The sequence below is a fragment of the Zootermopsis nevadensis genome, unplaced genomic scaffold (assembly GCF_977971745.1).
Source record: "Zootermopsis nevadensis isolate Lab colony 2312 unplaced genomic scaffold, Znev_1.0 Znev_ptg000018l, whole genome shotgun sequence".
Lineage (NCBI taxonomy): Eukaryota > Metazoa > Arthropoda > Insecta > Blattodea > Termopsidae > Zootermopsis > Zootermopsis nevadensis.
The window spans coordinates 3610457-3637530 of NW_028259150.1; the positions used below are offsets into that span (position 1 = coordinate 3610457).

The 27074-nt window shown below is 37.0% G+C and overlaps 1 long non-coding RNA gene across 4 annotated transcripts in view; it reads left to right on the forward strand.

Annotated features, from left to right (window-relative positions):
* Positions 1–27074, forward strand: part of LOC110826498 (uncharacterized) — a 424262-nt gene that overhangs the window by 233447 nt on the left and 163741 nt on the right. For 3 of the 4 annotated variants that reach the window (XR_015535742.1, XR_015535741.1, XR_015535743.1), the window contains one exon: positions 3892–3943. The exons of the other annotated variant lie outside the window; for it this stretch is intronic. This is a non-coding gene — a long non-coding RNA (uncharacterized LOC110826498). The remainder of the gene's footprint in view (positions 1–3891; positions 3944–27074) is intronic. 4 annotated transcript variants of the gene reach the window in all.

Sequence of the window (27074 nt, forward strand, 5' to 3'; positions counted from 1 at the left end):
ATGCATTTGTAGATACTTGGGAACTAACGGCTGTTAAAAAAAATAACACCTGTTACCTTTCGATTGCCTCTGTAAATATTTCTGTCTGCTGATTATAGGTTAAGACTTCAGTTCAAAGCTGGAAATAATCGTTTTCTAATTATATATTTATATCACTTTTTGCAAGTAATGTCGTTTTTACAATGTTATTTAATAATGCTAACAGAACAAAATGTCAGACATCCAAATCAGAAAACTTGGTGCTAGATTAAAATTTAGTTTTGTGTAAAATATTTGCTTAGAGGCTTTTTCAGAGGATTCATCTTGATACCAGGCAAAAATGTTAAGTGTTATGTAATACATCTAATTTTATGAACGGTATTTGCTGTAAAATTGTATTAGGCTCTGCCAGTGTTAGCATATTTCTTGACAAACTAGACTGAAAATTCGATTTACGTGTAACTATCATTACTTTCCTTCTATTGTTGTTTCCCATATTTCCTCAGTAAACAAATATATAGAACAAATGCTAGAACAACATATGCATTCATCTACCAAACTATTTTTCAGATTTAAATTAAATTTGGTATTGAGCATTATGTTAATTTGATTTTGACATTATCTGTCCAATGTAATTTTCACTTTACATTAAGGCCTAGTCTTATTTTATCATAATTCTAAAAAAAAAGATTTTCATACGAGAGATTGCGCATATTATAAAATATAAGCTCCACTTCTGTTCACAGATGCAATCTTTTTTTTTAAATTCGTTTTCCGGAAGTTAAAATGTGTTGCTATAAAATGTGATATGTGTAGGCCTACTATTATAGGTTTGTCAACAATTACTCTTTGCAATATGGTATGTATCTATGTCATTATTAGCCTTATAAGCAGCAGATTTACGTTTTAAATTAATGAGCATCGAGACAAATTGAGAATTCATATCCCATATCATATTTATGCCGAGTTCTTATGAGAATCCACATACCTTCTATAAAGGTATTACTGAGAAACAATGTAGCTTCATCGGTTGTTGTTCTTTTTCGAGACACGTTTTCCATTCTTCATCAGTGCACCTTACGTAACGTTACCGTGGACAGACGTCACAAACCACGCCGTGGTGTAAGGGTATGTCTATAACTTGTAGTCTATTGTAGTAATTTATAGTTTCTGGCTAGATATTTTCACTGGAAGACTGCTGAGAATATGTTTCCTTGAGGATTAGGTCACATATCGTATTCAGACTAACTTTTGTCAGGGCAGGAAGACAGTTTGAAGGCGTTTGGCGAGTGAGGGAGATGATGAATGGTAAAAAATATTGACTGGAGTGCCTAAAGGGAATATTCCACCCGGAAGACCTGGGAGTAGATAGGACAGTTTTAATATGGATTTCAGATTATGGTTGGAAGGTATAAACTTAATTTATATGGTTTAGGATAGTGACAGGTGGCAGGTTCTTACGAACTCTGTAATAAGCCTCCAGGTTCCATATTAGAAAGGGAATTTCTTGGCTAGCTGAGCGTATAATCGGCTACTCAACGAGGATTCTGCAGTCTTGCGTTAGTTTACTTAGCAGTTAATTCGTTTAGCATGCCCACACCAAATTATTCGAGAACCGGTTAACTTTTACGTATTTCTGTTTTGGTGAAGTTAAGAAATGTCTATTCGGCATAAGACTAATCAATTAATTGCTTCTTGTTCTTCGTTTTGTTAAGTTTTTGATGTTTTTTGTGGTATAAATGAGCCCTAAATATTTTTATGTGTACGTTTTTAGTCCTGTAGTAATTACGGAAGTGTTTTTGATAGTTTATTTCGGATCTGTTATTTCCACACATTTATGCAACTAACTTGTCTATGTTTTAATACAATGTTAAAATGTTATCCGAAAATGACTTATTCATACCTTAATATTATTAAACATAAACGTTTTGTACACTTAAAAATTATTTTACTACCGTATCTAAATTACACTTTTATTATAAAATCCTTAAAGTAACACATGCACATTATATGTATTCTACGATAATAAACTAGTTTGCCATAGCGATCAAAGGTTTGTCCGAGTAAGTGCATGTAGAAAAGTCACAGAAAAAAGTATCACGTGTTATCTAGAACTAATTACGTACAAATGCATTACTTGACTCTGGAAATGAGCAGCAGAAATTTTTGCTATTGGTCAAAAATAGGTAGAAAGTACGCATTTCCCCAAGTGCATGTCAATGTTAACTTAATACCAGAATTAAATGCGTCTTATACCATTTTTGCGCCGAATATTTCTTGTTGGCAGACATATGTTGTGCTGTTCGTGGAGATTTATCATATTTTATTTTGGAATATGTGAGAGAATGCTTCTATTCGGGAAGCGACGACGACTGGCGGGAACATATGGGAAATGTTGGAATACATGAGACTTGCGTATGAGAATACAGGGAACATGTGTGATACGAAGGAGAGGGGACTGGACTTTCGCAGTGCATGAAGGGTTCATGTCAAGAATCTCCTTAACTACACAGTTCCAGACGCTGTGCATAACAGGTGGTCTCGTCGACCAGTCTGTAACCTTTAAAACGTTATATATGAATCTGAAACTTGAAATTGTTCAGTGAGAGAGCAGATGTTCGCTTACTCCAGCTTCATGTCGTTCCAGAAATAAAATCTACAGAACGTTACTTAGACTAGTTATAATCTTAAAAGCTGAATTAAAATTATGACAGTCGTTTCCTCAACAACGCCTGGGAGGAATGGTTTTATTAGATGAAAAGAAACGAATAAAAGTTTTAAGATCATTATTTGCTGTTTTTCTTTTGTTTTTGTTTTATAAATATTCTTACTTTTGAAATTATAAGCAGTTTGTCAAAATACAGTGTTTTTATGACCTGTGTTGGTGGACATGCTGGGTTAATCGTACATTTATAACACTTACCTTTAATTTTAACCTACACATAGACCCTACGTAAAATTCGTTGTACCCATGTAAGATTAACCAGAAGGGAAACGTCGCTGGCCTGATTGTTGTAGTTCTAAAAGGTCTGCACGGGGCTCAAGCGAGTGACTGTCTGTCTATGTAATTGCGTCTACGTTTCGTCTCTGAACCTACTGAATGAATTTTAATTAAACTTTGTATTAGGATCGAGCTACTCCGTAACATTTCGGAACAATTTTATGTTAATATTTATTCCTTTACATGCAAGTCATATTAATAGATTTTGTCAAAAAAGGTTCGTCCTAGAAAAAAAAATCCGTGGCTTTATGTGTGTGTAGGGTGAATGCTTAACTGCTTAAATTGTTTATGTTATGCAGTCCCACAACCGTTACATACTCTTACATTAAAACATCAGTCTTTATTTAGTGCTTATTATTTCTTTCTTCGTTCCTTATTTCCTTTATTCGTTTATTTCCTTTTTCCTTCAATACCTTCATCGCTCAAACTTACTAAACTCCAGTAAAATGGTTTTTCGAAAGTTTTACATACTCAAACCAGAAACTGGTTCTTAGTCGGTTAATGCACAACATACATTGCTGTTGCTCTGTATTTTTATACCAAGCGCTTGAGAGAATAACGGCACAAGAGATTTTGATGGGTTGTGTGGGACTTCGAATGCATTGGAAATTTACCATCGCACGCTCACACACACACACACACACACATACATAGGTACTTTCATCCTGTTTTTATATATGTCGCCCACTCCATGGAGAATATTTCTGGAGAGTCGTTTAGCACATAAAATAGGACACTTTTTCTTTTAATATTATCTCGTAATCTCATGCAGTGTTACCAGCTTCACGTGATTGATATCTGTTTATGTACAGAAGCAAATCAACCTTTACCTCCGTCTAAACTTAAGCCTTACTGTACATTACTATTTGCCGTTTCACTGTGTGGTAAATGTCTGTTGTTATTTCTTTCAGGTAATTCAAACTGAAGAACTCCTCAGTGTTATGAACTGTGAAGCCGTCTTTTGTGAGTGTATTAAAGATATTTTTTGTTTTATAATTTATGGATATTTATGCTGTGACTGGCTTGTTCAGCTTTTGAACGCGTGAAGATTTTTTTTTTCAGTTTTATAACACGTAGCAGAAGTAATATTGTCCTTGGTTCTTGATTAAGCACAGCGTCGTAAAAATTTAATGGAGAATGGAGGCATATCTCCACACATTCTTAATCTCTTTACCACATAGAGGGGAATGGCCAGCTTCACGCGTCTGTCCCTTTACCCCAAGAGCCTCTCTGTGCGATCCGTTTTTCCGAAGGAGTAGGCGTACGAATGGTGGGTCTAATAATATGCCTACCCGACTAACCTGAGTACTATTATCAACTTTTCTTAAAATCGTGAATTTGCCTTTTACTTCGGCTTTAAATATAAGCGCTTTTCAGTCGTGTATATCTGTATTACGTACATGCCACTTCGAGTTGTCGTTTGCTTGCGTCCACAGAGGCATAAAAGTTTCCAGTTCTGATGCTACACAGCAAAATGTAGTGTTTTGAAAGCTTAGAAATATTTTTCATATACATTTTTAATTGCTGTTCTAAGTTGAAAGTGTTGGAAAAGTAATGAGGTGAAAGGTTGCAGACCATCGCAATAATTGTCTGCAACGTTGCCCCTCGTATTGTCTGTCACAGCGGAGAATTGACTCGACTTTGAAACAGTGACGTCATGCTGAATGTTGTCCTAAAATGATTGTTCTTTACTAGAAATGTTTCCACTGTTAAAGTAGCCTGCATTATATTTGATTCTATGGTTGTGTTACCAGTGACCTGATATATATATACTAAATTCTATATAAATTATGAATTACTAAAAATACTAGAATGAAACGAAGTGCTATAAAGTTAGAAAACAAAGGAAAAACTGAATTTCAGTCGACGTTCATATACCGCGTATTACAACCGGCTGTTAGTTAGCCTGAGCAGATGGGTACTTCTGTTTGATGGTCGAGTTAATTCTGCGTTCAGACAAACAGTATAGTGCGTGCTCACAAACAACAGGTTAAAGAAAATCATACTGAGGTACTTGGGGACAGAAAATTAAGATTACACAACACACAATCACCGAGTTTTCTGTAAGACTTAAGAGTAATTGATTCGTGTTTTTATCGCTAAATGAGATGTGAGCGTGATTATGAATGATACAGTGGAAAACGTGAAAGAAACACGTCTACACTTCACTGTGTTATTTCGATGTTATTCTGAAGAGTCTGAGAAAGGTCATGAATCAACTAGGATTAGAAGTTGGCCCGGCAGATACTCGGTCTTAATACCTCAGAATACAACCCAGAAACTACTGCTGAGACACTTAGTTCCAGTACGAATTTTGTTGACATTTTATTCTTCCATTACCTCATTTCATATATGCTTTATCAGTTTCATAAGGTTGTGTTTGATAAATTCGGAAGCATATTTTCAAGTTACAGTTTCTGCATTTGTCTGAATGGACGAGGTAATCACAATAGACCTCAGGATATTGGACTACCACACCAGGGATCGAACACGAGGCCCCTCGAATACGAAAGAGCAGTACTAATGACTGCAACGCGACCTATAAATCAGATTTTCTCAAGGATTCTAAGCTCAGACCAGTACCACATTTAATTAAAATCCTATTAGTAGACTATTTACGGAGATGAAATTTGAGAGCAAAAAAGACTGATAGACTTTCCGACATTCCTTTAGGCATCCGTTGTACGTGTCAAGAACACGAAGGACTACAAATTAGAGAAATACCGCTTTTTATTGTATTAAAATCAAGCCCTGTTTTTTCACAACACAGAAAATACCTCAAAGCAATTTATGGTAAAACTCTTATATTGCCACATCTTAACATATAATTAATTCCGTCCTAGTGGAAATTGTTTGTTCCTTATGTTGGTAGTTGTGTAGTTTTTACCGTCAAACATATTACACAGAAAGCCCAGAAGGAACCCCTGTAACGCATTTCCTTTTCAAATATGTCTGCCTCATCTGGAAGGGTAAGAAGGTATGCGCTAGAATCAAGGAAGAATTATTTTTATTGTCATTTCTCTTCCTTAGAAAATGAAATATGAATCGACGTAAGAAGATGGGTCGTTAATAAACCAGACAGACGTAGAAATAAGATGTTAAAATGTAGCCCATGGAATATACAAAAATAAAAATTCAAGTAAAAAAGTAACCCTTCCATATATAAGGAACAAGAATGCGTACCAGACAGCCGCAAATTACGCAGATGTGTGGGCGTGAGGAAGAGTTAAAGTCGTGGGAAAAGAAACTCTCTTATGAAAACAGGAAATTTTGAGCGAATTCGGGCCACAGACAAAGTGGCTGGCAAGTCACTTTATGGATTAATTAAATTAAAATTAAATCCGTGGCGTAACAGCTCCAGAGAGTCAAAGCCGACTAGCTTAACTGCTGGCCTCACGTTCACATGCCTAAGCAGAGGTGAACGATCATCCAACCAGATACAGGGTGACGTGTGGTCAGCACGACGAACCCCCAGCCATTGCTAGCTTTCCTGACCGGATTACGCTACTCATTGTAGCTCCCCAATTTCCTCACGATGCTGGGTTGGCACCGGTCCCATACACCGGTCGAAAGCTCATGAGAAAATTTCTTCTCCCCCGAGACTCGAACCAGCGCGCATTCCGTATCGCCGGTCCGAAGCATGATGCCTCAGACCGCGCGGCTACGGCGCGGGACACTTTATGGATTACCTATCTTAAGTATGGTAAGGAAACCGCATCTAGAAGTCCAAATAGAACTGAACTTTAAAGAACCCACAACTAGACAAGTACTTTATCTTTTAACGCCATTATTTTACTCACAACTTTTATCACTGAAGAAATATGTAATACTCGTAGATACACGTTCTCACTTGTTCTACAGCCTCGTCTTCCCTCGGTCTTCCAGAGTTTAGCCCATGAGAGACTTCGATTTGGCCCTCGTCGAGATCTTACAATTGTACTCGTCCACTCAGCCTCTTAGTTTCTCGGCAGTTAAGCGGGCGATTTCATGGATTTTTACCTCCGCGTCTCTTAAAACCTTTTCACTGCGTAATGCTTGGTACATAGGTAAATTTTTCTTTACCTTTAGAGTACACAACTGATGTGATTCAAGTAGGCTACATAGTTCTGCTTGTTTATCTACCTTGTGTCATCACTCCACAAACGTATTTAGGAGCCGAGAAGACAACGCGTCCCGCATTTTAAATGGGTCTCGGATAATGTAAAGATGCTTCATTAGCTACATTGATGAAGGCCTTTCATGTTAAGTCAAATGAGTGGGCGATCAGGAGAGATGAGTCTTGAATGGCGTGTAAAGAATCGAACCACAAATTTAATCAGTAACATTATCCGGTTGTCGGCCCTGATTTTGAATCCAGGATCGCCCGAGTATAATTCTAAAGCGTTTAAGCCTTTTTAGCATCGTAAAATTAATCTGGGAACTAGGGATTATCGGTCGGTGCTGTTTAAAAAAAACAGAAAAATACCCGCTGTTTAAGGTAATGTTTCAGTATTTAGCGAACTAAGAACACAGGAGTTTGTTGAACAAAATTGAGCACAATTACCACCCGGATTCAAGACATGTTTTCTGCCAATGAGTCACTCCTTCTTCATCCCACAACTCAAGTTATATCTGTCTTTGCTAATTCAGTTTAATCTGCGAAATCCAAAATTTATGTGCTGTTAAATCTGATTTTCGTAATGAAATATTTCGCGTTACTTTCATGGCGATATTTATAAACAGACGAGAAGTTGAGCGAGAGGCCAGATTTGGGACAACCCTCCGCCACACATGTTGCCGGAACGGCGCTAGGTTTACTGAGAGGGAGTGACTCCTAAAATATTTCAGTGATAATAAAAAGTTGAGGGGAAGCAGAAATCTCTCAAAAGATGGCTTGGTTAATATGCAGATGTAGGTGGAGGCTTTATAAAAAGTGGAAATAGTTTTATTCATAGCTGCCATATGGTCACTCACTTTGTGCAGTATATTCTGAAGACCTTCAGTCTGAAAGAATTCTATAAGCCACGCATACATCACGTGACCCCAAACCATACAAAGGAGCTTAAATATGACAAGTGTCTGACATTTAGAAACCTTTCTGTGTGTAAACATGGAATTTGAATGCGTTTTTTAAAAAAAGGAAAGAAATAAAATTAGCTACGTTCAGAAAAGAATATTCACAAGTGCTATTACAGTAAAAAGTATGTTAACTCAAAATAAAAATTACACATGGACAATACGTGGGCCTTATGTAGTGTGGCTTCTTTTCTAGCCTGAAGTCAATTATTTCCAATTTAGCATTTGTGTAAGAGAGTAACTGATTAGCTGCTTCGATGGTATAGAAATTTTCTTGAAACTTTTGAAATTTCTCTTGATTCTGTTTTCAATGGTCTTGGTCTAAGACCCCTAACTTTTCAAAATCCAGAACTCATATCAATTTTTTGTTGAGTGCTCTTCACCAAATATTATTAGGGTGACCAGAGTGAGATGGGCGGGACATGTTGCACGCATGACTGCTGTGAGAAGTGTGTACAAAATTTTTGTTGGGAAGCCCGAAGGGAAGATACAACTCGGATGAATAATATGAAAATTTATATTATGGAAGTGGAATTCGTAGATGTGGTTTGGATTCATCTGGATCAGGATGACACCCATAGCAGGCTGTTGTGAACGTGTTAATAAACCTTCTGCATAAAAGGCGTTGAATTTTTTGATTAGCTGAGCGTACTGTTGACTTCTCAAGAAGGACTTTGCGCAGTGGAGTTGGTTGTAGCCTACTATGTTGTTATCAATCAGTATCATCTTTCGTTACCTATCATACAATGTTATATGACAAAGTTGTCAGGGCAGTGGAATGTGGTTTGGTCCACATCGTACATGCATTTAACGTTGAGCTGTTTCCATGGTCTGTCCCAGGATAAGAATCAGCTGTTGCTCTCATGGCATCAACGTTATAATTTATTGCGTTTATAGTGATTCTAAGTAATTGTTTACTTGTACCTTTTAAGGAGCAGCTTTAGTCATTCATTATCAACAAAAAAAAACACTTTAAAAATCCTGTGATCACACATGTTAAGCGATAGAAACGGTGCAATAATGAGGAAAGACGTTACGTTTAGCAGACAGGTCTCTCCTATTCTTACGATGTAATAAATAATTGTTAAAGCATATTTAGAACTGTAGCTTCAACAGGTAAACTGAATTACGAAAAAAGAGAGAGACAGTAGCAACAACAATTCAATTCAATACTTTATTATTAGAGGGCTGCATCAACAGTCAGATGGCCAATTACAGATACAGAACAAGGAAAATAAAGTGAATACAATACAAATATAATAATAATAATAAAGTTCCTAGGATATGCCTAAGAGTAAGCAAATGGTTACTTAAGATGTCAAAATCATTGCAAAGAGTATTCGCAGCTGATTCGCATCTAGCAGATGGACAACTTTTGCATTCAGGGACAACAGCGAAAAGAGAGAAATCTCTAAAATTACGAAATGGAACACGCACACCAACAGTCTCGAGTAAGGAGGGACAGAATTTATATCCCCCATATACGTTAATAAGAACGAGGGCGTCTAGGTGACTCCTCCTAGTGCCAAGAGTATGAAAATGTAGGTCTTCTAAGGCATTGGCGTAGTGATAACGGACATGAGGAAAGAAACGAGTGTAACACGTGGTTAAGAACTTGCTCTGTATGCGTTCAAGCTTACAAGTGTCAGCAGAAGTTAAAGAATTCTAGTGCATTGTATGTATGTTAGATCTAAAAATGTGGGTTATGTGATCAATCTGACATAATTAAAATAACTTGACATACAGGAATTCAGATTCGACTAGAGTTATGAGGAAAACCTGTTTCCACAGACTGCAAACTCAGTCCGATGGAAGCTTCTGATTTCTAATTCTCTCCAATCCTGTACTCCTTTAATTTGTTCATTAACTTTCCTTGGCACTTGACTCTCTGTCATCCTCAGTCCATAATTTCCCCTCATGCCCACACAAAACTCTCCATTCACACACATACTTGGTATTAGACTGATAGAAAGAAGGCAGAAATATTGAAAGTTTTAATAAGTTGCGTAAGTCTAAGAAATTGAAGTTTAAAATTTAAATTTTAGAATTGCTTGAAAAAGGACTCGGAATCTGAGCAAATGCAAAGCTTCGAAATACTGTTTTACAAATAATTATTTTCTTTTTTATTACAACAAATCTTCTGAGTATGCCCGTTGATTAATCTAATTGTATACTTATCTATTACATATAGTGTGGTTTCATTATTTTTATAGTACATCCTGAAAGGCCATAGCACAGATTAATGGAATATATACGATGTTCGAAATTTCTATTAACACTGAAGCACTGTGACTTAATTACACTTCCCGCACATTCTAAAAAATGCTACGAAGCGTGGGTCTTCCTCAGAGCTTCCCGATCTGCCAGATTTCCAACTATGTCTAAACTCACGACTGTACGTACAAAATTAACAATGACAAAAAGCTATGGAAAAGTGAAAAAATTAACCTCATCGTACTGCAGCTAGCTAGGCAGCCCAAATGTTGCATCATGTAGAAAATAACTTCAAATTGTATCACGTTCGACGTTAAACATGTGTTTTCTTCGTCTTGTTTATCTTCCGTTTTTATTTCTTTACTGAGATTAAAGGAAAAAGACAAGGAAAAATTTGAGGGGGAAAGAAGGAAAGATAATAATATAATGGAAATACAAGACACAAAAAATGACAATCTAGTGACCGTCATGAAGCTGGTACTTACATGTATAAGCGATATATGCCTCACTTTGAGAAAGTTATTGAATGTCAGTTTTGTAAATCACGTCCTTCTGCATCCTTCTCAATTTATAATTCATTCCTGTGTTCGATTCCACATAACTTCTGCAGTTTGAAAATAATGACATAAAATTAAACTGGGTCTTTACTTATTTAGCGAATCTTTCCCTTAACTGCGTGTGTTGTTAATATCGTTAAGTAACAGAATGAAGGAATGAGGAATTAGGAGCGGAGAAATTGTTTACGATCTGAGTGATTCTCGTCTTCCCAAGTAGAATTCATTTGTTAGTTATTTTATGTATTAATTGTGTCCGTTCTAATAGGAAGACAGATACAGTGCAAACCAAATCACAGACGAATGGGTAAGGTTCAGGTTCCATAATTGTTGTCTACCCCCAACAACTTAAGGTCTTATTTTTCGAAGACATATGAAGGGAGTAAAGTGACACGAAATAATTTTTAGTTATTTTCTGGTCCCAGATACCGTGCTGTCTAAAATTAAAACTGAGATCATGGGTTTGAATCCCACCATGGGCATGTATGCTTGCATGCTTTAGTCTGTGTTCATGTTTGTTCTGCTGTGAAGATTGGGTTTTTAATAAGATCTGATCTCTCGTTTGAGCGCTAAGAGTAAAGATACGGGACTTAAACTAGCGGTTAATTTATCAATGTACTTCATCAGGGCTCCAAGTCACACGCGTGTGGTCAGTTTCGCTAAGTGAGGGATTTCGATTGGAGACTGAGTGGCCTCGGATCTGGACGCGACAGCGAAAAAGCTCGCTGCCTGTGTCGAGAATCGAATACCGTGGCCAGTCTCTCTTTCTTGTTATCTGTGCTGTTCCGGATCCTAATAGGGATTCAAGAAATATATTAAAAATAGAAGGGAAAATAGTAGCTCTATAATTTATACTCGTCACCAGATATTATTGAATGATTAAATTAAGGACGATGAGGCTGACGAAGCATGTAGCGCGCATGGGGTGGGGTGAGATATATTTGCAACATTCTGGTTGGAAATCCTGAAAGGAAGAAACCACTCGGAAAGCTTATACGGAGATTGCAGGATAATATTAAAATACATTTGAGGATATCAGAGACGGGGCGTATGGATTGGTTTCATCTGACCCTCGGGATCTGTAAAAGGCTAAATTTTCTTGTCTGGCTTAGCTTACTGTTAGCTTTTCAAGATTGGCTGTGTTTCATAGAATAAGATACGAAGCCTAAGTTCGAACTACGCCATTGCACTGTAGTGCATAGATAAGTGCGATATTTAATGGACAAAATACAGGCCCAGTATTTTTTATGTATTACGTTATAGAACTGGAGTTTTTAATTCTACCAATTACTATGCCGTATATCTCCTGTAAGTTTGTTATACTGATTCTAGGCCTTCGGTGTCCTTCTTGGTTATTCTGAAGTCGTGGAAATGAGAGAAATTTGTAACCCATTCTAATGCCATGCCCTATGCAACTTATGACAGTGTTGCATGAATTCTACCTGTATGAGAGAAGAAATTACTGTGTTTCGTTCGGAATTTCCAACTCGAGTAATTGGAAAGGACAGTGGGCGGTTACTGCACTTCTTTTGTTTCGTCTTGCCTTTTTTACCTCCTTATTACATTTTATTATTATTATTTCAAGTTTGATTTTCCCCATCCGCACCAACGAATGCTGCAGTATAGTTTTCTTCCAACAGTTAGCCTCTGAATAATTTTGTGTCGTCATGTAAGTGTAATAATTCTATAAACTGGAATATGGACAGTTATTTCATATTTTGTCAACAAAAAATGACGTGGAAATATTAATAACATTCTATTACTTCAGAGACAATACTATTGCTTATTTTTTGACTTTTTAGTTACTTATAAAATACAGTGCATCTGTCAAATTATTAATATGATACTGCGGATCGATTACCAAAGCGACCGTAGGACTGTCAGATTACGTAGGTTGTGGAACCTTAGGTCACAATTTCCACTCGAGAATTAATAACCTTCAAGAATATACTCTCAGATGAAATACGCCAGGCTCCTTTAAGATTATTCAATATTGACAATTCCCTTCGACACTGTACGAACTTTTAACTTGGCTCAGCATTGTAAAACAATACAGGACACATTCAACAAAAACGTTTTTCGTTTCCCCTCCACCACGCACATTTAAATGCAATAAGAACATGGCGACCATGCGAATTTGTGAGGTAACAGCAACAAAAAAATATTGTTATTGATTGGCAAGTCCAGATAAAATGAAGATATTGTCTTAAAGATTTTTGACAATGGTTTATTTATTACGCAGCAGTTATGTTAGACATTGGACATTGTCCATTGTCTGGGTTCTGTTTAATGCACAAGGGTTCTCGGTATTTGGCTCTACTGATGTTAGGGGTGTTCATCACTTGTGTTTGTAGTGTTTTGAATTCTTTAGTGACTGGTTGTTAGAATACTGATTGGTACTTTTGATTAAGATTTATTGTTTTCTTTTTGTATGTTGGTAACGGCAAGCGAAGTCGAACCCGATGCCCCCTCACTACATTTTATTATAAATGAAAAACCTTTTGTCTGTAAACTTAAAAGTAGATCAGTATACTACCATGTAAAGACACGAGCGAAACCAACTCTCAAAACGTGGTGTCATTTAAACATACCTAACAATGAAAAATGTGGAACTAACTTTTTTTTAAAGAACTGTGATAATCTATGTTCCTTTCCATGATGCCAGCTTGCTTGGACCCGTTATTTTCTGGAATGTTTCTGGCTTTCGCTGGTTGATGTGTATAACGTTTTCACGGCTTAATCTAAGTTATCTTCACCTGCTATTAATGCTAAGGTGTCCGCGCTATTCGTCAAGGTTTCATACTTAAATTACAGCCCTGGAGAGCCTTCAGGAGGTAGAAGAGCAGATGTGCATTGTTCACACATCCAGAATACGGGAAAAGACAATTTTTCAGACTCTTTTGATCATCAAAGTAATATTACTCCTTTTTCTATTGTGCAGAGATAATATCAGGTAGAAGTGATGTTTTTGAATGCCAAGGTACAGACGGAAATTGTAGGTAAGTCGGGGGTGGGGGGAAGACAAGGACAAGACGAAGTGGTCAGGAGGCAGATGTCATTGGTTATTGTTCATACATCTATGCATTATTATAGTTAAATCGTATACTCTGTCATTAACGTGGTACTACCAACAAATTTGAGGAGGAGATATAAGGTACCTTGTCTTAACTAAGGTATTATGAAGTGTAGGAATGGGATTCCAGCAAGCTTGCAAATGTTTTAAGGATGTATTTGCGTCTAACCCTTGTAAGCTCTTCAGTGATTACTTACACTATTAGTTGCCCACAATTGAAATAGGTACTGATATTTTTTGTGGACTTTCTGTACAAGTTATTGGCCATTCTTTTTTAAACAATTAGGATCTTTGTCTCCTAGCATTCTGGTACATATGGTTATACAACTCTTTACTTATTGATATATAGATATTCTGTTTCTTTATTTAAACCGATGAACATCAGATCGGTTAAACTTAACGTATCCTAAGATTGGAAAAAAAAAATTGTGGGGCTATGTATTTATGTTTAAGTATTTTCTCAGTGGACCGACATGTTTCTCATTTTGAATGTTGTAACATTTTCTCATGTTATAGATTCATCTCAGTAATATAAATCGCCCTTTCGCATCCTCGACATAAAAGCCGTGCGTGCGTGCATGTGTGTCTGTGTCTGTCCTTACCTGAACCAATTTCGGGTGTCGTTATTATACAACAATTAACCGATGCTTTTGACAACTTTTTTTTCCCAACGTGCAATTTTGTTCTCACAGATATTGGTAATTTGTCACGCTCTGTTATTGGTCTTTAACTGTGCCAATATGTCGACAGCAAGATCGTCTGTCGAAGGAAGAACACCGTTACAGTACGATTTTAAAATGTAGGAACACGCACGAAACGTGTGTAGAGGCAAATGTTACGAACACCGAATATGAGAACATAGCACCAATGTTAAACACACGCCACTTATTTTCATATGTTGCCAAACTGATAGATCTTTGTAAACTTACAAGTATGACCACGTACTGTAAACATTTCTGTTGGTATATAAGACAGAAAACACGGTCTGACACTTCATAACATAAATGCATAATATCAATTAAAATGAGTTTCACTCTCTTCATGTCATGAACGAGATATCTCGTTAAGGTAATCCAATCAGTTCTACTGTTTTTATATATTTATATCAAAAAACAAAATATTTTTGTCGTCTCTTGACAATTTATGCCAATAATTTATGAATTTCTAACATTATAAATTCTGTCATTGTGGAAGTACACAAGAAGACATATTTGCTTTATAAATTTAACTGTGTACGAGAAGTGCTTATTACATGCCTCAACATAACTTTACATCGTATGTCGCAACAGCAGTCCTGCCATAGACCGAATGCTAAAATCTTTCCTTGTCGCCTTGAAAGTATTTTCCCCGATGTGTGCATTTAGAATAAAATATGCATCTGTTCGTAATGTTAAACATATTTTCGGTAAAAAAGGAATTGCATTATTCAATTTGTATGGCATTTCTTCATTTCCGTGTTCAAGATACACAGGAAAATATTTCACCTCATAGCTATGCTGTCTGTCGTAATAAGAACTGAAACAACTTTTTATGTTTTGGGGGTCGAGTGCTTATCGTGCCGCCGATTTAAAGAGGTACTTGCATATAAAAGGAAGTTTGATGTTTATGTGAAGTGTCCTGTCTCGTGGACACACTTCTGTAATAATGTGGAAACACAAAAAAATTAAATGGAAATAACACGCAATGTTTATGAAAAAATTGCACATCCTCCTGCTTTCAGTCTTAAGAGATAATTTGTACAGAAGTATTTGTCTGACAAATAACTGGCATTCCTTGCGAATTTTAAACTCCTAAGTTTATTTATTCGACAATAAGAAGCCTTCCTCTGTCAAAGACAGTTTTTGATTACTATAGCGGATCATATGTCGAAGCTGCCTCGTTATTTTTATTTTCTTTCTCCGCTCTTCGCCTTGACGGTGAGGGCAGCAAGGACCTCTGAAACGTCGGTATACTTCTACCAGACTACACCTATAAAACTAACGTCTTCTCTAGCTAAAGGATTTGACACTTTCGCGGCGAGTACAATCAATAAAATCTTCTCGGGCAATCAGCCGCGTTAACTGGTTACCATAGTAAACCGACGTTTCGGGAACAAACTCTGTCCCAATCTCAGGGTTCTGATGTGACTGGACCTAACAGTCGACTTCCGAGGATCCAGTCACATCAGAACCCTGAAGATGGGGACAGAGTTTGTTCCCGAAACGTCGGTTTACTACGGTAACCAGTTAACGCGGCTGTTTGCCCGAGAAGATTTTATTGGTGTTCTCTAGCTGTTTGCTAGGGCTCCCTCGGTAGAGGTTCGCTCAGTCTCACGTCTTTTCTTAGAGCGGAACTTCATTCCACGGTCGCGCTGTTTGCGATGTCCAAGAATTTATTCGCCTTAGATCGATTTCGAAAAACACACATCCATGAATTGTTCGTGCCCTTCCATAACCATTAATTTAGCTCTCTCTTCATCTTTTTAATTGTAGTAATTGTTACCTAAAGTAGTTTGCTAGAAAACGTTGTTACGGGAGGATAAATTTACTCTTTTCATATGGTTAATAAAGTGGTAAGCATTAGATATATAATTGCATTATTTCACACAGATAAAATCTTGGCAGTCACTGGTGAATTAAAGTCGTGGGAGTTGTAATAGCTTGCGAAAATAAACTTTTTACTTGGTCTGTTATGCTCACAGTCAGTCAGTATCGGGGTGTGGTCAGCCCAACTGCTCTCTGGGAACTCCATACAAAAACAAAAACATTCAATGTTCTCTCGACAGGGACTACGTAGAATTTTTGTCTGACAATGGACCATGGGTAATGTAGCTTTGCAGTGTCCGGCATCTGGTACGGTTGAATTTACTCGGAAAACTTTGAAATTCCATTTTAGACATTTTTATTCTGCAGGAACTACATTAATCTCGGATTTACATAGTCTAATGAACTTGCCATAAATATTAAGTAAAACTGAAGCAAAGATAAAATTATCTTTGTAACTGTGCTCCGCTGAAGTCGAATTAGGGGGACTAAGGTAAGGCTCCAATCATTCTTGACCCCGGCACTAGTTTTGAGGTGGGTAGTAATTTTCATTCTTGGTGAAGTAGGTCCTGGTACTCGCTGGACACTGACACGGGGGCCCTGTCGATCGAAATCCTCCGATTCGATTCATATCGGGTTCTACAGTTTGACAGTGAACCCATTGTGAGATCGGCGTGGTACAGCGCATGAAAGGTTCTGAGTGGGATATTCTTGGACAGAAGACAGTTTCAGAGACCTCAGTGTGGATGACAGAATAATAGTGCACTGTTCGTAATCTTCGAGAAATACGTTGTGATTTGAAATATACTGATCTTTCTCAGAATGTTGTCCATTGGCTGACTTTTGTGACGAGTTATTCAAAAATATATCACGTTTTGACCAGGTAAATAACTGTCAGCTGCAGTAGGAGAAGACCGCTTGATTGTTTATGTGTGTTCACGAGCTGTGTGTAGCAGAATAACGCTGCAATGAACATACTGTACTGCTCCATACGTGACACGGCATTTATTTAAATAACTGTCGTTAGCTGAAACCTGTATGGACGTTGGCTTCAAAATCGCCTTAAAGCCAGATTCCTGTTGTCTCACCTCATCGGGCTGTGTAAGAGGCTCAAATGAATTGTGAATTCCATTTGTGACGTCAAATTTCATGCACAATTTGAATAAGTAAACATGGTCTGAAGATGATTCCACTTCTATAAAACACGTAACGCGCATTTCACTCAAGACTATTTGGCGTTAGTAACATGATGATGAATTTTAAGGTAAAACTAGAATTTAATAAAATCAGTTGTAAGTTTTATTTCCATTAAAATAAAGATACGCGTTCTGTTTCCAGACCTCCATCATTGGATGAAGGAATCATCCAGTCTAAAAACTGAGAGTCTGGAACGAAAAATTCAGGTAACTGTTGGACACATTCTGTGTGTGGACGTTAATAGAATTAAAAGTGGGAAATGTAACTCTTAGATGCGCTATTAGATACATTTGTAGATCTAATTTTGTATAAAACTTTATGAGGGCAGTGTGATTTTAGATTAGTGCACTTGTTTTGAGGATGTCGAAGTCATTTCCCCTCATGTGTAACAAAATGAATCGGGATTGTTAACACGCTTCACAGACGTTACGCGGCACAACACGGAGCAACTAACGTGCAAGAAATCTTATGATAACCTGCTGGGTACACGGCGTGGCCTTTTTCTTTATCAATCAGTTCTCATGACATGAAAATGTTATGACCAATGCCTGGTGTTACGTAAACCAAAAGCTGCCTTTTCGCTACTCTTCAAGCCGAATATTTTTAAGATGTTACACATTTTATTATCGTTTATGAAGAAATCATAAATTCTGTTTTGTGAAGAAAGTCCTGGGTGATGGAACATTTTCTTCATGACATTAATCTGCTCGTGAAAATACTCCGATATCAGCCAGATTTACATTACGGAAAATCAGGGTTCTGCAGAAGGTCACAAAGTGTCTGTCGTGTTACTTAATTCACTGTCGCACTCGTGGGGCAAACGAAACTAAATTATTTATCTTAGAACGCATATCTGTACCAAGGTAAAAATCGTGCATACCTAACAAGCTTTGCATAACATTTTCACGGTAGCTACATACTTAATTTCTAACGCCCACATCTAAAGGTTTAAATTTCTCTCTCTTTCCATTTTTGTGGAGGTGTTTGCAAGCAAGGTTGTGTCATTAATATACCTACTTTTTCATTTTCAATATTACGCTCTCAGCAAAGAATCCTCGCATATTAAATCGTAATCTCATTCCAAAGCGCTTATTTCAGTGTTACGTATTAAGCTTTATGCCGTGTTCCACCCTAGACGTCATATTTGTAACTGACTTTTCTCAAATTTTCAGTAGTGTTCGTAAATCTCTCATCTCTCTTTTAAGATGTGAGGCTTCGACGGCGTTAAAGATGATGATGATGATGATGATTATCTAGGTTTTTGGGCCTCGTAGATTCGTAAAAAAATGCCAGAGTTTGGAGGAACATACTTTCTCCATCTGTGGGGCTGAATATGGAGACTATGTTTCTACCTACGAGTGCACGTGGCGATAAAACACAGATCATCATTATCATTATCCTCATCTATCTTGTTTGTACATTCACATATAATTCATGTACCATTCTTTGCATGCACATAATCAGTTCACGTGGCTCTTGTATCTTCTAACATGTGTTTACGTTAAACTTGTAAGTATTTCTCAAACTGTTAACTGTTTATGGAAATAATACATCTAATAATTTATTTTGTAAACATGTTTGCCTTGATTAATGTAATGTTTTTAACAACGCAGTGGGATCTAGACGTAACCGGTGCACCACCTGTGAATCGCCATTGGTTGCCCACTGGGAGGCCAAAGTCTGCTTAATTCTCAATTCGCAGTTATATTAAAAGTTGTATTTAGTAAGCACCTAACTCTCGTTCTCTCCTTAGGCGACTGACTGAACAACTATTTAATTAATTTAAGTTGTTCTGAGTTTGAGCTCCGTTTAGACTCGGAAGAAGCCAGCGTTTCGGAGAAACATACTGTCTTCATATTCAGGGTTTCAATCACAATCAGAGTCTTTTTAAATACGGGCTGTTCGCGCTACGAGCCACACAGTCAACAGCCTTGAAAATGAGGACAGAGATGGTCCTCGAAACGTCGGCGATTAATCACCATCTAACACGGCTGATAGCCCGAGAAGACTTTATTAATGGAAGCCGCCGTGAAAGCTTCACATCATAAATGTGGAAATTGTACTTAATACATTTTTACTCTTGTTCATTTCGGCTTCTTCGCGCTTCTAGTGATCTGTGATTCAGGTATGTTCATCTCGAGTTCCTCCTTTGTGTCACGACGTGTAGAAGATGGAACCAAACGGTGTGGAAGAAGAAAAATCTTGAACTTATTTTGAAGATAGTGATTTAAAATATCGTTTATTTCATCCTCTATATAAGGTTTCTTACCTTCTTAAAACTGTAGCCTCTGCAACAAAAAGTATAGATGGTTATTAATTTTTAAAATAAAAATAAAAGAAATAACTGGATGGGGCATGTCCACTGAAGCTGATTTCATTTAATAAATGGCGGCCACTACTTTTCAGAAAGTTTTTACTTTAACTTGTTTTTAATCATTTCCATTTTAGTCATTCATTCTTTCTTCTCCCTCTCCCTCTCTCTCTCCATCATTTTTGACAGAATTGGAAATGCATACAAAAAGTCTTGAAGCTACAGTCCGTTTGAATTAAGATCTCTTTATAGACTATACGATTGACTGCAGTCTGGTATTTAACGAATTAAATATTTGTCTTAAATGCGCTCATTAGCGTTACAGCATCGCCAGTCTGCTTTAACCCGCATTCGATGTCTTACAAAAAGTATCTGTGACTAACATAAAGACTTCGATGTTTTCTAAATGGATAATGCAGTAACTAGATCTGTGTAATCTGAGCAGAAGATCGCGATGGGTTTTTGAACTATGGAAATTGTTATGCTAATTAGTTTCGTAGTAATTACTGCTCCATTAGTGACTCGGCAATTTTTCATAAGACACGCCGATGTATTATTATATATGGTCTCTCTATATATGGTTCCGTCCAAAATGTATTGATAAAAAATAATAAAAGAATTTTAGCAGTAATAGTTAAGATTCGGGGGATAAGACCAGCTTTGTTTAGCATTGGCCGGCCTGAAATTATTCTGCTTATCAAATGTCATTTCCAAAATTCATTCTGAGTCTGTAATAATGAACGCCTTGTGGTCTTCAATCTTTTTCATGTATACTACATTCTTTTACTGCATTTGTTCCTCAGATCGCACTACATACAAGAAAGCGTAAAGTAATCACGCACAACTTTGCTTCAGTCAAAAGTCTTTATAAAATAAACTTACCCCTGGTCTTGGCCTTCAATCCATAAAATCGCATAGAGGCTGGAGGAAATTCTCCACGCTTTCTTACGTCGACAGTTAACAAAGTGAGTTGTCGGCTTTACATTGTCTGTTTGTTCCTGTGAAAAGATCACTCATTGCGAATCAGACCTAAGCCCCTAGCGAGTCAGTCATTCTGAATTACTAAAGGTCAGGACCATTGCACAAACTTTCTATCCTATCAGTTATTTACAAAGTATTCTCTGAGCAGTGGATAGTCATTTACCTGTTTGCGTGTTCCGATGGGTACCTTCCTTGCTAGCTCTTCTAAACACAATTACGCTCGTTGTAACGCGACTCTATAGTTACCATACGTGTCATAGGCTAATTTGTTACACAAAGTTTTTCATATCACATGGAGCTAGCATTCCCGTGACGTATCTGGTAAACCCTTTCCGTCTATCATACACACACACACACACACACACACACACATCGACTGATAAGATTTAATTGATAAAATTTACGTTTCTAGATTTTTAAGACGTAGGTCTGAAGTTTTTAATTAAATGAGTTGGTTTTTTTATACGAAACGTAAATGCAGATTTCATAGTCAAGTTAAGAACACCGCACGGAATGATATCAGGGGATTCATCTTTTAATCCTGAGTTTATGGATTCTCGATACTTATTTTTATTTGAACTTTAATATCGTGCTTTTGTGCCACTTATATATGTCTGAAAACAGTTCGCTGAAATATTAAGATGTTGGCATCCCGTAACCACAATAAAATTCAACGACTCCTCCATCTGTAAAATGTTTCTCGACTCCTCTTTTTTGTTCTTTTTATCGTTATACTGGTCCCATTCTAGTTTAGATCCTTCTTATATTCAAAGCTTTTACAGATTTATTGGGTGCAGGGATGGAAATATCTGGGTAACATATCTATTAGAACTGAAAAGCATTTCGTGTAAGGGCGTTTCTTAAACTTTTTTCCTTTGTCGTTTTATATCCCATTTTATTTCTTAGTGGGTACAGGAGAGTTGATAGATAGTGCATCATTCTTTTTTGTTTGATAATCCCATATTCTGGAGCAACAAGTATGTGAATATAATAAGGAATGAAGACATAAAGAGACGAGGAAAAATAGGAAGAAGTTCGGAAATAAATATGCAAAGAAAGAAGGACCGAACGAAGAAGAGAATGAAGACGAAAGAAAGACAGAAAGAAAGAAAGAAAAATGATTGGGGGAAAGACATGTGAACAGACGGACAGAAACAATAATGTGTGAAGATAGAACTTCTGCAGCTATTAATAGGGATTCGTGCAGAATTTTCATATATTGAGTGTTTGGTTTCGCAACGTTTGGCAGTTCCCTGGTTTATCGCACACACAAACAGCGTTCATCTCACAGGAGAGTCGGTTACCGGTCTAGTTTTTTTCAAATGCTGAATGATTGTCTCAGTAGCAATGGTCTTCAGCTCTGTCACTGTTTAAATCCAGATGGCCCTGAGACGAAGAACTGGCTGTTACAGTTTCAGTGACAGATATTCGTAGCATCCTCTATATTTGAAGTCTTGCATTACGCAATTACCTAAGTATAAAGTTTACAGGCTGTAAGCGTTATCATATATTTACTATCGTGCATTAAAATCTATCACTTTAACATATTTCCTACCCTGACAACAATAAATTATACTTGGATTGTGGTCTTCTTGGATTTGGCGCCGTACAATCTTGAAGGTGGCTACCAGCATTACTAACATTAGTGACTATATGTCCTCTGAAACGTCGGTAATTCCGTACAAGATTACATGGCTTCACAACCCAGAAGATCAGAGTCCATATTTTCATCGCCTTGAAAACATCAGATCTCATAAATCAATAGTACTTGTAATCTATAATTTGCTAATAACATCTGCTGAACATGTAATCAGCAACATTAATCACATTGTAATTGTTGTAATGCGAGACGATAAGTTAGTAAAATATCGACGCCAGATCAGTTGCTCTGTGGACTTAACATCAAGTTAAAACTGCTCAGTGACCTACACAACTTTTTGCCAAATGGATATAGGAGCCCTTTCCTATGTGATAAAGGAGGCCGAAGCCTGAAGCTAACAACTCATCAATCTGGAGCTGAAGTCGTATGGAAATTAATTTCGACTAACCATGTACTCCTTCACGACATCTACGTTAGAACATGAATGGTAGAACTAATATAGGCTTCTGTATTTCATAGAATGGTGCTCTATTCCTGACTTGTCTGTTTGTATTTTCACATCCCGAGCACAGTCTCGGCGTATCGTCGACCCAGACGTAAAGTTGTAGCAAATCTGCAAAACTGCACTTTTGCAGGAGAGGCAGAGACACTTTTGTTATAAAATAAAAATTGTGGTTCTTTGGAAATTTCTGCTTATTCCGAGGTATGATACAGCCCACTGCTGGTTAAACAGAAACTATCATAGAAAAAATATTGTTTATTTTACAACAAGAGTGTCCTTTCTCTCACAAAGAATTGCATTCTCACACTGTACCTTTGGGTCAACAGTATACTGGCTTACCGTTTTCAAGGTGTTTGCAGTTTTCTCCATGTCTTAAAAATAAAAAGTGCAATAATTGTTGATAATTTCTCACTATAAAGTAACCTGCCATCAAATGTTGCGGACAAGTTTCTTACAAAACGTGTCACTGCGTAGAATGAAGCTGTAATTTCCATATGAACGGCTTTGGTTGTTGCATTACTTTTTTGTCAACTGTACACATGGTTTAAAGTCTTGTATTTTTATTGTGCGTAAGATACAAAATTTGTGTCTGTTTAGTTCAGACTGTTTTTTTATTGAAATGCTGTTTTTGTGTTGTGTGAGATTACTGGATTATTATTCTGCTTTATTTTATTTTGGGTTGTTGTAGTTTTAAAATTGTGTTAGAATTTACGTGTGGCTGTGAAAGCTGGGGCGATTGTTCGGTTCTGTGTTATATTGTTTTATAGTGACCGGTTCATTTTAAGTTTCTGTGGGGTTATTGTGTTGTACAGTCAGGCCAGGTAACCAACTGGAGCCCATATGATAATCGGGATCCATGCTGCATTACACAAAAACATGATTCGTCTTCTTGACGCGGTCCACCACGTAGAACAGAAAATCGTTTATGCAAATCCCGTCTTGTCTGTCGTTTTATATATGAAAACTCGTTTAAAATTGTAACGTGCTGGTTAGTAGGTGATCGTTCGCTGTTAAGAGATTTTGGATTTTATGTGATATTATTTATGAATTTTTGTTGATATTACCGTTGCGATGGTATGCTGATAATTTTTTATTAAGGTATTTTTGACTGTATTAGATAATATTATAAACGTTTCCATGGTAATGCTGTCAAGGGAAGCCTATTATGTATAAGTGCTACAACCCAGTACAGTTATTATTACGTCGATATAAGATCATATTTCATATTGCTGTACAAAAAATTGTATTAATTATTTAATTAAGCAAAGCTAGTAATGATATTAATGTTAGTTTTACATCAATTAATTTTAATTTGTATTTGTTTATTATATATGTATATGGAAACGATACATTCAAAGAAAAGACTGTTTACTCATTTATGGTCTACTTTTATAAACCACAGAAAAACATGTTTTCGTGTTAACGCTTCGCAGGTTGGTTGAGCAAAGGTAAATGATTTCAATTTTAATATGCTGGTTTGTATACTTTTCAATTAAAAGTGTTTTTTAGTACTGTTTTAAATTTTTCAATATTCTTGACGGACAGATTTCAAGTTAGTGTATATTTTAGCATATATAAATTTTCCGCGTTTCATAAATGATATAGATTTGCATTTTGAAGGTATTGGGCCACGTTATCAGTTATTCTGAGTGAGGTTTATAGCACTCCTTACGCTTAATACGTTTAAACAGGCTACGGCCCACTTATTTACAAATCGTTTCGAAATAATTCTACTATTTGGCGTTGCATTACCTGTACAGTTTGAAAGCGTATTTAAGGAAACCGGGAATCAGGAATTTTCAGTACTATAGGACTGCACGATAGTTGGAATATAAAATGGCAGATTTGAAAAAGTTATTAAATTTTCCTTAGTGGCACGCACGAAGATTCCCAACATGCCTCGTACACTATGTTATCATATCAACCTGTAAATGAATACGACAAAGTCTGTGTAATGTATAGGCACTATTTTGAACTGAATATTTAATGAATTACACCGAAAATTTCACTAACAAGGATGTAGACGGATAAGTCTCGTCGAGTTTCAGTTGTGTGTGAGCGAATTCACATTACCCAATCCCGAGATAACGTAAGGTACTACCAGTTACTGTACCTTGAAGATAGTTTTCATCGATGCGTATCACCTGACGTAGACCAACATTCTTGTCCAGGAACATAAGGACGCATTAAGAAGACTAATACCAAGCATTCAGTACGTGGAAATATACATTTATATATATTTTTTTAAACTACAAGACCTTGAGGAAAGTGGATCTAAACCAGCGATTACAAATTACAACCATGTTTACAGGGCTTCTTTCAAAATTTACATACGTTTGTTTATGGCCATGTAACATAGGATACATTGAACTTGGTGTAAGCTTCTGTAACATGAAGGTATGTTAGGATTATGTCATCTTAGGATGGATACGCCCTGGAACAGCGAATTCCAATACCGATGATAGATGACTAAAGTGGAAAAATTTGAAAATTAAGGCGGAGAGATTGGGCTAAATAACAAGGAAACGGAAAGAGAGATGAAGATAAAAAGAGATAAATACTTCTTTCTTTTAGAGACCAAAATTATCATTTTCTGTCTGGAAAGCAGAAATAAAAATTACAACGCATTTTTACACTTTGATACTATTTAGTCTAAGACCTTTGTGGGTTAGTTTTGTTCTGAGATTCTCAAGCTTGTCATTGTCGTATCCGTTTTTTATTTTCTTTTTTTAGTTCTGGGCGTTGTTTCGTAAAGAGACGGACATTCGGTCGAAGCAAAGTTGTAGTTCTGTCTTGATTGTCGTCCGCAGATAAACTTCACTTTGACTTCGCTCGATGTTCAAGTCTGTTGTCAGTGAAACACTGACATAACTCTCGAGGCTTTGTTATAGATTTTTCTACAAACGCCATTGGTTACCTGGCTGTTGAGTGTACTGAAGTGGCTGTCAAATAATCCAAATTGTTAAGACGCATAGCACCAACTCGTTCTGTTCAATAAATGGACCCGTTTCTTACCACATAACCATTATTTTTAGGAAACTCGCGTTGTTTCCTTAATATTTCTGGAGTCGTTAACTGTTAACAATTACACATCAACTATGACAACTGAATACAGGGTAGATGACTAGATGACAGAAATTCAAATACCAGCAAGGAAGAAATTATATGATTTGAGGTTTTCACAGCGGTGAGTATGAAGATTTCTTTCTTCTGGGTTGTTGCGCCGTGTAGTGTGGTCGATGCTAACCAACGTTTCAGAGGTCATACTGCCTCCGTCATCAGGAAGATTTTTAGTATGAAGATCTCTGTCTTCTGGGTTGTTACGATATGTAGTCTGGTAGATGTTTACCAACGTTTCAGAGGTCATACTGCCTCCGTTATCAGAGAGATTCTTAGTATGGAGATTTCTGTCTTCTAGGTTGTTGCGCTGTGTAGTCTGGTTGATGTTTACCAACGTTTCTGAGGTCATACTGCCTCCGTCATCAGGGCGACTACACAGCGCAACAACCCAGAAGACAGAAATCTTCAAAGAAGAAATTGTCTTCACCTTATCGACCAGTCTGGCTTTGGGGCTCACCTAGACTCGCATCTAATGGAACCTGAGGGATCGTTATTCAAGTTTAAGTCGCCGGAACTTGAAGATGAGCACCCATCTGCATCTTATTCGGCTAATAATGTGCAGAGCTGGACGTTGACTCTTCCCACTCTTGAAACATATTTTTGGATTTTCTATTTACGTACAAGCACAGGAAAATGTGAATAATTTTACTGAATTGTGAGACACTAGTGCAGAAGCAGGTATCTTACATGAACTTGAAACTTAAAACTTATTTTTGAGGTCACACATAAAATTTAATTTGAAAACCGGGTGGGGCGCATTAAATATCCAAGAGGGACGCATGTGGCGCGTGGACCACGGGTTTGAAATGCCGGATTTAGGGTAAGAGATACAAAAGGGACATACTGTTATGAACAGCCACTGAACTCCTACTGTAACGCCATTGTGACTCCTTGAAAAGTTAATAATTACTTACGTTTTTCAAAACATTTTCTGTTATAGAAACCGAATGTTCAGCATTATGTTC